At 38.8% G+C, this 11911-nt stretch overlaps 1 pseudogene; it reads left to right on the top strand.

The window, feature by feature from the left end:
* The window catches only part of LOC109056765, a 322386-nt pseudogene that overhangs the window by 274651 nt on the left and 35824 nt on the right, over positions 1–11911 (top strand).

Consider the following 11911-nt stretch of genomic DNA (forward strand, 5'->3'; position numbering starts at 1 on the left):
GAGACACTGACACGCTGTTTGAATCCTCCAGAATTATGAATCATTCATCATCCAACATCTGCTCGCTCACCGAAACAGAAGAGGCACACATCGTCTGACACTCTCTCGAGTCTTCACCAGCAAAGTGTAATTGAACTTCTTCTCTTGTTTGTCTGTTTGTTTGTTCCTCCTGCTGCTCCGTGGTCTGGGCTTCAGTGGGAGTATGATGATTCAGCCGAACATGTGAGTACTTCACAGAATTCTGCAGCTTTGCACATTTACTTGATTTACATACACGTTCTTTGTTTGCTGGCCTATTAATATTATTTTGCATAACCATCTAAATATGCCATCTCATTCATTAACAATACATGTGAATAATATCTGCATATGAATGTTATCACAGAAATCCTGATTTTGAGATTTTGTAACAACTTAAATCTCATATTTGCATGCAAACTCACAGATATATGCAGTATGTTAACCGAAAATGTTTATTCATAATATTATTTTAAGAAACTGAATAACTCAGTGACCCAACAGTAAGGCTTATTTCTTATTTAAACAAAATAATTTCACATTCAGTTATTATGCTAAATACTACTTATGGACATGCATGCATTTAAAATAATCGTGAATATTATAATGAGAGGATGAACAAATGCATGTGTGTTTGCACCTGTAAAAACTCATTTATGCATTTAGCAAAAGCGACTTACAAACGAGGAGCAAAGCACGCTGATTTTCTTAGTGAATGAGTCCTAATGCACACAGAAACATTTTCCTTAATTCTTTTATACTGACATTTTACTCTTGTAAGTAAACACATTCTTGAGCTCTTTTTTAATAATGATTTTAAAAGCTTTTTGTTAAAATTACTCACGTCCTGCTGTCTTTTTCCAGGAATTAGTCCTCACTGACCTGCACGCTGAGACCATGTACTCGGTTACAGTCGCTGCTTACACGACCAAAGGCGACGGCGCTCGCAGCAAACCCAAGCTGGTCACCACCACCGGAGCTGGTAGGTTTGCGCCACTTCAGAGCAATTTCTGTCTCTGCTGCTGTGGATTTTGTGAGCACCACCGAGGCTCAGGCCTCTCCTCTGCAGCCATTAAGAGTGAATGCCTATAATTGCCCTCGCAGTGATGACGGCGATTGTAATTCCACTCACCTACGGCTCTGACTTTTAAATGCTCGCAGGGGTTAAGGAAATAACAGAAAAGTCTGTATGGAAAATGGCAAAATATACTTTTTCTAAAGAAATGAATACGACACACTGTCTCGATTATCACTGAATGGCTCGAAACATGCAATCGCTCATAAGTGCAGGTGCTTTTCTGTTGGACCCCTAATTGTGCTGTTATTTAGCTCCTGAAAAGCCTTTTATTTAACATGACTGTGAAAAGGCACACAGTATCACTCTTGATTTCTATTTGATATTGTCTCGTTACAAATTGTGAAACTCGCAGGGTTTTTCAACTGGAGAATTAGGAGGATAGATATAGCAGTGCAATATTAAGAGGATCGGTGGCTGTATGTTAGATCAGTCTAAACTGGTTTAGAAATTTGTCTTCACTGATAGAGATTTCAGTCTCTATCATGGTTACATTGCACTATGAGCTCAAGTGCAACATGACGCAAAACTCAATTAGGTACTTACACATTGTGTGAACTGAGTTCTTTTTCAGTCCGCACAAATGGTCAAATTCACACATAAAGGCAGTATTTATGTAAGCATTGCCAGCCATGTCTTAGGTGAATGTAAACAACTGGGAGAAAATTGTCTCTATTTGATCCATGTATTAGGTCTTAAAGTGACAGCAGCCTAATATATGTTTGTGTCATTAATGTAAATCAAACCAAAAATGCTCTTGACTGAATCAATAAATCAACTTGAAGTGAATCAGCATTGAATCTGAAATGAGCTGAATAGGTCTTTTTCACAGTCCGCGTGTCTTCACATCCGGCTTCCATTAGTAGCATGAAAGAATTTCCGCCTGCATTATTGTCAGTGGGCTGTAGCCAATTTTGACAAGAAAATTAAACAAACTTTGTTGAACTTGACAATAAACATCAGTATTTCAAACGGTCTATTTAATTATCATAAACTGTGGTTAATATGTTTTGATGAAACATCTGTGATGGATTGTTCATTAGTAAATCACAGCAGTCCCTTGCTATGGGTACTGACGTTCACACAGGTTACAGCGGAAGTTATTTTACACAACTAAGTGTCTATTATGACAATACTATCTTTTGTAGAGCTGCCTAACAACTGAAACGAAATTAGTTTCATAATTAATTTCATCCACTATTGACACTTGTATTCTCTTTATTTCATCGAAGCTTGGATTAGTTAAGATAGTATTAGTTTTTGTGCTGATTTTGAAATTATGTGTCCAAGTATTTAGTATTGTAACAAACTCTATTGTTGTATATTTATTGCTATTATGAAATTGCTCATATAATAGTTTATTCAAATCGCTGCCCCCTAGACTGCTGTACTTTTCTTTTTCTTGGATTAGTTTATCTAGTATTAGTTATTGCTGTGATATCGTAACTGTGAGATTTCAGTGGTATACATATCATAACAACTGTATATCCAGCAAAAATGACTACGTTCTGCTCTATATTGATATTATGAATTGAGGTCAAGTCGGCTACCTCTAAACCGCTGTATGTTTCTCCGTGTCATCTTTCTGATTTCAGTTCCGGAAAAGCCTCGTCTCATGGTGAGTCCGACGAACATGGGCACGGCATTACTGCAGTGGCACCCGCCGACAAACACCTACGGCCTGCTGCAAGGCTACCGGCTGCGGTTCGGCCGCAAGGACGTGGAGCCCCTGACCGTGATCGAGTTCTCCGAGCGCGAGAACCACTACACCACCAAAGAGATCCACAAGGGGGCGTCCTACACCTTCCGCCTCTCAGCCCGCAACCGGGTGGGATTCGGAGAGGAGACGGTGAAGGAGATCACCACGCCCGAGGACACTCCTGCCGGTTACCCACAAGGCATCGTAGCTGAAAGTAGCACGACCACCACCATCCAGGTCAGCTGGCAGCCTGTGGCGTTAGCCGAGCGCAACGGAGCCGTTATCAAATACGCCCTTCAGTACAAAGACATCAACAGCCCTCGTAGCCCCTCAGAACTGTTCATCTCAGCACCCGAGTCCACCGTCACGCTGGACGGCCTTAAAGCAGACACCACGTACGATATTAAAATGTGTGCCTTCACCAGTAAGGGCCCCGGCCCTTACAGTCCTAGCGTCCAGATCAGAACGCAACCCATCAACCAAGGTAGGAGGCTCACAACACCGTCTCGGCCCCGTTTGCCTTCTTCTACAACCTTATATCAACTGTGAGAAAGAGTTTGGATTTCAGGAGCAAAGCAAATCTGAAAATGTCCCTAGCATAGCTAGTTCAAATCAGTTAGCGTCCTGCGGAGAGTCGATGGTAAGCTGCAGGTAAGGCTGGAGCTCTGGGCTAGTCCTCATGAGGTAGCAGGCGAAGTGCTTGGCAGGTAAGGCTGATGTTGAAACGGAGTGCTGCGGATTTGTTTGTCTAATTCATCTGCCCCAACTTTCTTTTAGCAGTGTTTGCAAAAAATTTTCACGTGAGCGCTGCCATGAAGACCTCAGTGCTGCTGACGTGGGAGATTCCCGAGAACTACAACCCCGCGCAGCCGTTTACGGTGAGAGACTCGGAGAAACCGTTGGCATGTCAGCTAGAAACCGTCTACAGTGCCAGCTTTCCTTTGTGAAAAAGAAGTGTGCTTAATTGTGTTGAAGGCGCACTTGTAGTGTACTTTAAAGTATGTTAAAAAATATAAAAGGCGCCTTAAGTGTCTTAAAGAGAGACACTTTCATGAATTTGTTTCTAAACACACTTAAGTACACTTTTAAAAAGTGACCTTTTTAATAATGTGAAATTAAGTCTTACTTTAAAGTGTTTTAAATCATTGTTTTAATAATGTGTTGTGCTGTTTTAACACTTAAGTACACTTATTTGGATGTGTTGACTAACCTACTAAAGCACATTAAAAGAACCTGATTAGCATTTTAACTGTAGTGTATTATTCAATATTAGCATTCAATTTAATGATTTGCTGAATTGCAGCTTCATATTTAAATACATGACACACAGTTTCAATAGTAATGACATTAAATATATTTTAGTTGATCATAAATCACTCGTCAGTACATTCAGCAGTACTTTAACCATATTTCAAAGACAGAAGTCATTATAAAATTACATAAAGATGTACTTCAGTCCTACTTAAGAGGGTCAAAACACTAAAGTTAGGCTAATTCAATTTAAACTATAATACATTTTAATTTAATTGCAAGTAAAATGCAGTTAAGTATCTGAAAACATTTGATTCAGTTCATATTTAAGTATTTTATTTTAAAGTATTGTTTCGTAATAAATACTCTTAGTATGCTGAGTATGCACTAAATATGTACTTGTAAGTAACTACTACTTTTTCACAAGGGATCTTCTAAGGCAGAGTAGCGCAAAAGATGGCATGATGGATACATGCAATTCCGGTTTAATATTTGGCCAAAAAATTATGCCTAATATTTGAAGCATTCCTTAAAATGCTGCCTACACAGGCTGCACACTAGGTTTTGGGTCACTAGCTCCAGCTATCACATTCAATCTGGTTAAAGATTGGTGTAAATGTGGTTCCTCATAGATCCTGTACGATAACGGCCAGAGCGTGGAGGTGGATGGGAAGCTGACGCAGAAGCTCATCACCAACCTTCAGCCGGAGACGCAGTACTCCTTCCTGCTCACCAACCGCGGGAACAGCGCCGGAGGACTGCAGCACCGCGTCTCCACCATGACAGCGCCTGACATACTGCGCACCAAACCCTACCTGATCGGCAAGACCAGTTCAGACGGCATGGTCACGGTCGAGCTGCCCACGGTTCAGACGGCTGAGAAAGTGAAGTGAGTACCAGTTCTGCTTTGTGTTTGAGTTTAACGAGAGAAGCACCATGGGCTTTTACGAGAAGATCATTCACCTGTGTCTCAACAATACGTTTTTTAATCTTTTCCATTTGTTGGAACGCATTTACCAATTATTCTGTTTAGTCTTTCCATCCCAAGTGGTCCAAAAGTTGTAAAGTTGGTTGTTTGACCATTTTCAATTTTCCAACCCCTTTTTTTTTCTTTCAATTTTATTCTAACAAAAGCAGAGGTCTTGATGTCATGGCTCACAATACATTTTTGGTTACAGAAACCTCCGTGACAGTTCAGGATGGTTCAGTTAATCTCAATGAACAAAAACTGATCTCTAGTTCACATGGCATTTACATATATAAATATTGTGCACATTATTGTTCTTTTGACTTTGAATTTAAGTTTAAAGGCTGATTTATACTCCTGCGTCGGACATACGCCGTAGCCTTTACGCTGGAGGCTATGCCTCAGTTTTCATTTATACTTCTGCGTCGTTGTCCACGTCAAAGTGCAGCACACATGCTAACCGCTAGTCCGCAGTGTCCACGGGCATGTTCCTGTTGTAACCAGCAGTACCACGACAAAAGCTGAAGAAGAAGCAGCTCGTTGGAGAAGCATTATAGCCGTGACTGCAACAAATAAATATCAAATCATTATTTAAAACTACAAAAAGGAGACAACGACGGAATAGGAGAAGATGGCATTCTTTCAGTCTCCACAAGGACTGTACCACGGCAGATCAACATTGTTTGTCTCAGACAACTACTGATGTATAATGCTATGTAGTAAAATAAATGATAAGACACTTGTTCTTTGCTTTGTTTTATTTTATATAAGAAGGTGTAACATTAAAAATATATTAAAGTGCACATAAACACACTCAAAACTCAAGTACATACGGAGGGAGGGGTTGTAGCAGACCAATCACAATGCTTGCAGTCTGCATAGAATTGGCGCGTTGTTACATTTCTGGAGAGGTGCACGTCAGGCTACGTGTGCTACGCACAACCTATGACGTAGCTACGGCGTAGTTTCGACACAGAAGTATAAATCACCCTTCAGTGATCATAATTTAGGGTCACTTTATAATGGGTTCAAGTCTCAGCCATGTTTTTGGGTGGTTTCTATGTATGTATATTAAGCATACAGAGCTTTATTTAATTTGATTTTTAAATGAAGTGAGAATGTGCACATTTTGAAATTCCCCTCACGTACAGGTTGATTATCTGTGGTGAGGACCAGATAAGCAGCTGAAATGTTCACAGATATCAGTTCTCTATGGCACTTTCTGCTGTAAAAATTATGAGTAAAAGATGCTGCTGCTAATAGAAATCTGAAGACAAGCCTGCTTTATTCATGTGCTTTGTGAAATTAAAAGAAGTAATTTGAACATAAACAATAAAAAAGAACAATATTTTACAGTAATCATGTTTATGATTGACATACAGTAACCTATGCAAGTGAGACCATACAGTATATATCTTAAACATCAATGTATGTAAATGTATGTAAATGTACATGTACCACGTGCATTTTTATGATTGACATACAGTAACCTATGCAAGTGAGACCATACAGACACCTTCATAAACATGTCATGAATATGAAGGAGATTTTTATGCATGTTTATGACAACTGTCATTAAGTGCCATTCGCTCAGTTATGTAATTTTTAATGCAGGATGACAAATGTATGTAAATGTACATGTACCACGTGCATTATGCATTGGTTAGGTTAGGGTTAGGTCAAATAATGTCATCTTTACATTAAAAATGACATAACTGAGCGAATGACATTTAATAGCAGTTGTCGTAAACATGCATAAAATCTCCTTCATATTCATGACGTGTGTCATGACATGTTTATGAAGGTGTCATGTCAGTCTTATGCACACCCCTTCAAGTAAAGTTTTACCGGTTTAATTTTAGTATCACAGATCTTCAATCAGTCTATTTTGTTGTTATTTTTAATTCAGTTTTTTTTTTTATTTTTTTTATTATTATTATTATTATTTGTTAAAGATTTAGTAATTTTGTTTTGCAATTTGTCATTTTTATTTACTATAGTTTTCATTAAATTTTATTTCAGTCAATGTTTTTTTTAATTGTATTTTTTTATTGCAATTAATGATTGATAAAAATAGATAAATAGTTAGTTAGTTATAAGTGACGTCTATTTCTTACTTGCAAGCATTTCTGCAAGATGCTGGTGGAGAAATATTTTTTTGTGATTGTGAATAATAATAGCTGTGTTGGATTGTTTAATACAAGCAGGTCTGTCTGTCATTATGAAAGTTCATCCAACACTGACAATTCTATCAGCATTTCCCCATTCTGTTCCAAAAATGTATGACTTCTGTGGAGCAAGTTTTCAACGTATCTGTTGATGTGTTTCACAAAACCGTTTGGAATATTTCCTCCACGGTTAATAGTCAATAGTTACTTACACAGAGTAAGAGTTGCAAAAATCACAGTTGTAATTGCATGGGACAGAATGACTAGCATTCTTCAGAATATATCTTTAGAGTTTCTTGGGAGAAAGCAAGTCATATGAGTTTAGAAAGTAAATGAAAGTGACGGCCTGTTTTTTGCCATTCTGTCTATCAGAGAGACCCTCATTAGTGCGTCTGAAGCGTGAGACCGAGCCCAGCTTCCTGGAGGTGAAACTAGACTAAAGTCTGGTGAGGTTGGCAGGTTATTGATATGTTTACTGAGGGTCGCTCTCTTCCATCAAACACGTCGTTAATCCAGTGTCATCCCGAGTGCATCGGAAAGTCCAGACTGATTGGAGCTAATCCTTATGGATGTCCTTACTCTGTCAGCACCACCTTATAGACTCTGTCTGGCTCTCTCTGCAGGGGTTACTACATCGTGGTGGTACCACTGAAGAAACAGCGGCCCGGAAAGTTCATCAAACTCTGGGAAGGTCCGGATGAGATGAATCTGGAAGAGGTAAGAGATGCCCAGTCCACCTCACACACAGCGTTTAGAGTCATTGCATCATGCACTGATCATCTGTAAGGACATGATTCCCAATGCAAATACCAGCAATTATGTGAAAAGAAAGCAGCGAGAGCTCGCAGTCGTACTATCGGCTCCAGTCATATGCAAATCCATTCCTGCCCACAAAAACAGCTCTCCTCTAAAGGGCAGGTTGAGAGATAGAGGAAGTCTGCTTTATCGCTCCAGCTGAACGCTCAATATTACTTTTAGCTGGAGTAAATATTTTAGAGGCTTTTCTATGGCGTAACGTGGCGAGTGTTCTCCTCTGAATTGTGCCAGACGGGCTGCCAAAAGGAAGTGGCAGCACCATGCAGGGATCTGTGTTCTGATTGGCTGACAGATGGGCATGCCCCTCCTCCTGCCAGCTGGCCTGAGGTACTTCTGCAAACCTGGTTACTGACAGTTCAGTATTTGCGTTTAATGAAGAAATCACACCGTCAGCACTGCGATCACTGCCATTCCCTCAGCATCAGAGCAAACGCCACAATGACATTTACTACACCACTGTTTACTAGCTATAGTTTAGATATATATATATATATATATATATATATATATATATATATATAGTGTTTTTACCTCCAGCATGCACACACAAACACACACTCAATTTATTTGACTGTCAATATTTGAAGTCTCCTGTTGAAAGTGGCTCAAGGGCAGAAGGACTGAAGCAGTTTTGATGGATTGAACAGGATTGATAGAAAGCTTTATTAGAGCGGTGGCTCACAGAGAACGCCTGCGGATCACACACACACACACACACACACACACACACACACACACACACACACACACACACACACACACACTCACATTCACAGACTAAAGCCCAATTTATACTTCTGCGTCGAACCTATGCCGTAGGCTATGTGTAGTATGGCGTAGCCTGACGTGCACCTCTCCAAAAATCTAACAGCGCATCAATTCTACGCGGACTGCAAGCGCTGTGATTGGTCTGCTAGAACCCCTCCCTCCGTATGTACTTGAGTTTGGTGTGTGTTTATATTGTGCACTTTTAATATATTTTAATGTTACACCTTCTTATATAAAATAAAAAAGCAAAGAACAAGTGTCTTATCATTTATTATACTACTACTAAATCACTAGTCGTCCGCGACAAACAATGTTGATCTGCCGTGGTACAGTCCTTGTGGAGATTGAAAGAATGTCACCTTCTCCTGTTCCGTTGTTGTCTCCTTTTTGTAGTTTTAAATAATGATTTAATGATTTGATATTTATTTGGCGCCGTCACGGCTATAATGCTTCTCTGAGGAGCCGCTTCTTCTTCGGCTTTTGCTGTGGTACTACGGGTTACACCACCAACATGCCCGTGGACACTGCATACTAGCGGTTAGCATGTGTACTGCACGTCGACGCTAGTGTTGCTTTTGTCAACAAAAATGATGACTAAATATTGTCGTCAACGAACCTTTATCATGTGATGAAAACGAGACGAGATGCAACATAAATGCTGGTCATGTGACGGTGACTATAGTTAAATGTATAATGCAGTATCGTTGACGAATAAAAACGAGACTAAATGTGGTTTACAAAATAAAAACTATGCTAAAATGTCTCTTCATTTTCATTGACCAAAAAGACACAAAACTAAATGTTTTAACGTTATTTCGTCTCGTTTAGTCGTTACTATTATTATTTTGCAGTATTTCTGTTTCCTGTGTCTCACTGCAAGGACGCGACCGATGTCATTTCCTCAAGCCCCACTTGCGGCATTTAGAAGATGACAACAAACAAAGTTAAGCAGGATTTATACTTTCGCCTGGCTCCGCTGACTGTGAGCGCTCCTTCCCAAACGGACGAGGCTTTTATACTTGTCACGTTCGCCGCTGTACTATTCTTTGAAACGACAGTGGAGCGACGAGGAGTAATTGTCCTCTAAAACCATCGGGAATCACCGGTGAGAAGTCATTTGCCAGTACAAGTCTTGTGATGAATGAGTTGATTAATTAATAATTTCTTTATGTACAAACTTAAAGGGGTCATGAAATGAGAAACCAAATTTGCCTTGATCTTTTGGAATATAAGAGGTCTTTGTACCATTAAAACGTCCTGAGTTTCATAGCTTAAGAGGTCCTCCCCATTATAAACGAGCCATTTATTTAATCAAGCTCTAAATACAGCTCGTTCTGGATCCATGGTAAGAAGTGACGTCACGGTGCGAAGTGACGTTTCAAACCATTTGCATATGACCGCCTCCAGCACAAGACAACTACGCTCATTTCGTATCGTTGTCGCGCCGCACGCCTCACAAGTGTTCAGTCGACGGACAGCGAGTGGGTCTGTGTACAGGAAAATTACAATGCCACGCAGATGTGCTCAAACATATAAGGTTTTATCATTGCAAGAGCCATCGCTTCGAATGCATCACCCGCTACTAAACAGTTACGCTCAATCCACAAATGTTCTGGCTGGGGGTGTTAATAATTGATCCATAGGCACTGTCGTTAGCCAATCATAACAGTGGGCATTAACACTGAACTCTTAAAGGGGAAACAACCCCAAAAAAAAACAGACTGTTTGAATCAAAGGATGAGAAAACAGGGTGGGACAAATATAATTCACATTTTTAATGTAATTTCAGTATTTTTTAAAGGTTTTTAATCACATTGTACACAAAAAAATGGGTTAAAATAATATTTATTTATATTTATGTCATGACCCCTTTAAAACAATTGGCTGTATTACGCATCAAACACAAGACAACTTTAAGCAAATAGTGTATAATTAATATCTAAATGAATTCTAATTCTATTTTATACAATAAAAATAAAACATACTTAAAATAAGAAGCCTTGGACAAACTATGCAAACATTTTTTTCCAAAAAAAAAACTGCTTCTGTTTCACACAAACGCCGACACACACGTGCATGTTCGGCTAGAATCGCCCTGAACTTGTGCATGTTCGGATGCGGAGCTATGCGGAAAGTTACAAAAAATGCTGTGCACTCCGCCATGTGAATAGTTTGTGTGCACTCAAAGTGAACTTCCAGCAACACTGCGATGACCCAAGCGAACTTGCGGACGCGTCGAGTATAAATCAGCCTTGACACAGAGAAAGGGATCGATGGCCGGCCAGCCTGGGTTCATCTTTGGGAGAAAAATTAGCAGATTATTATTATTATTATTATTATTATTATTATTATTATTTTTATTTATTTTATTTAAATTTATGTGTGTACTTGTACTGTATTGACTGGGTTAAATAGAATTGCATTACTAAAAATAGACTAAAATACCATTTTCATTGACTAAAACTAGACTAAATGTCATCAGTTTTCGTCGACTAAAACTAGACTAAATGTCATCAGTTTTCGTCGACTAAAACTAGACTAAAAAGAGTATGAACGTGACTAAAACTAATAAAAACTAAAATGACAGCTTCACACAAAGACTAGACTAAGACAAAAATTAAAACAGGCCACCAAAAACAACACTAGTCAATGCGTACAATGACGCAGAAGTATAAATCAAAACTGATGCATAGCCTACGGCGTAGAGGTTATGGTCCAACACAGAATTATAAATCAGCCTTTACACACACACACACACACACACTCTCACAGACTATTGAAGAAAAATGCAATATGCAATAATTGATATTTGATATGCGATACGATATTGCTTAAAGTGTGTAAAATCAATTTCAATTATATTTTTAAAAAATTACAAATTAAAATTATATAAAGAATTTGTTTCACATTCTTTCTTGGAAAAGAAAGAATCACTATAACTTCTGAAAGTGACCAGCAGTGTTTTAGCATTACATAAAAAGTAATGTCACAAATCAGAAAATATCATTTTAACATCGGTGTGAACATACAAAAAAAAAAATAATAATAATAATAAAAATGACACTAATTTTATATCATTGTAACTTTGCTTTCCATACACTTTAAGTACTTCTTCATAAACCACAGCAAAAACTACAGTCGGAGAAAGT

The sequence above is a fragment of the Cyprinus carpio genome, chromosome A7 (genome assembly GCF_018340385.1).
Source record: "Cyprinus carpio isolate SPL01 chromosome A7, ASM1834038v1, whole genome shotgun sequence".
NCBI lineage: Eukaryota > Metazoa > Chordata > Actinopteri > Cypriniformes > Cyprinidae > Cyprinus > Cyprinus carpio.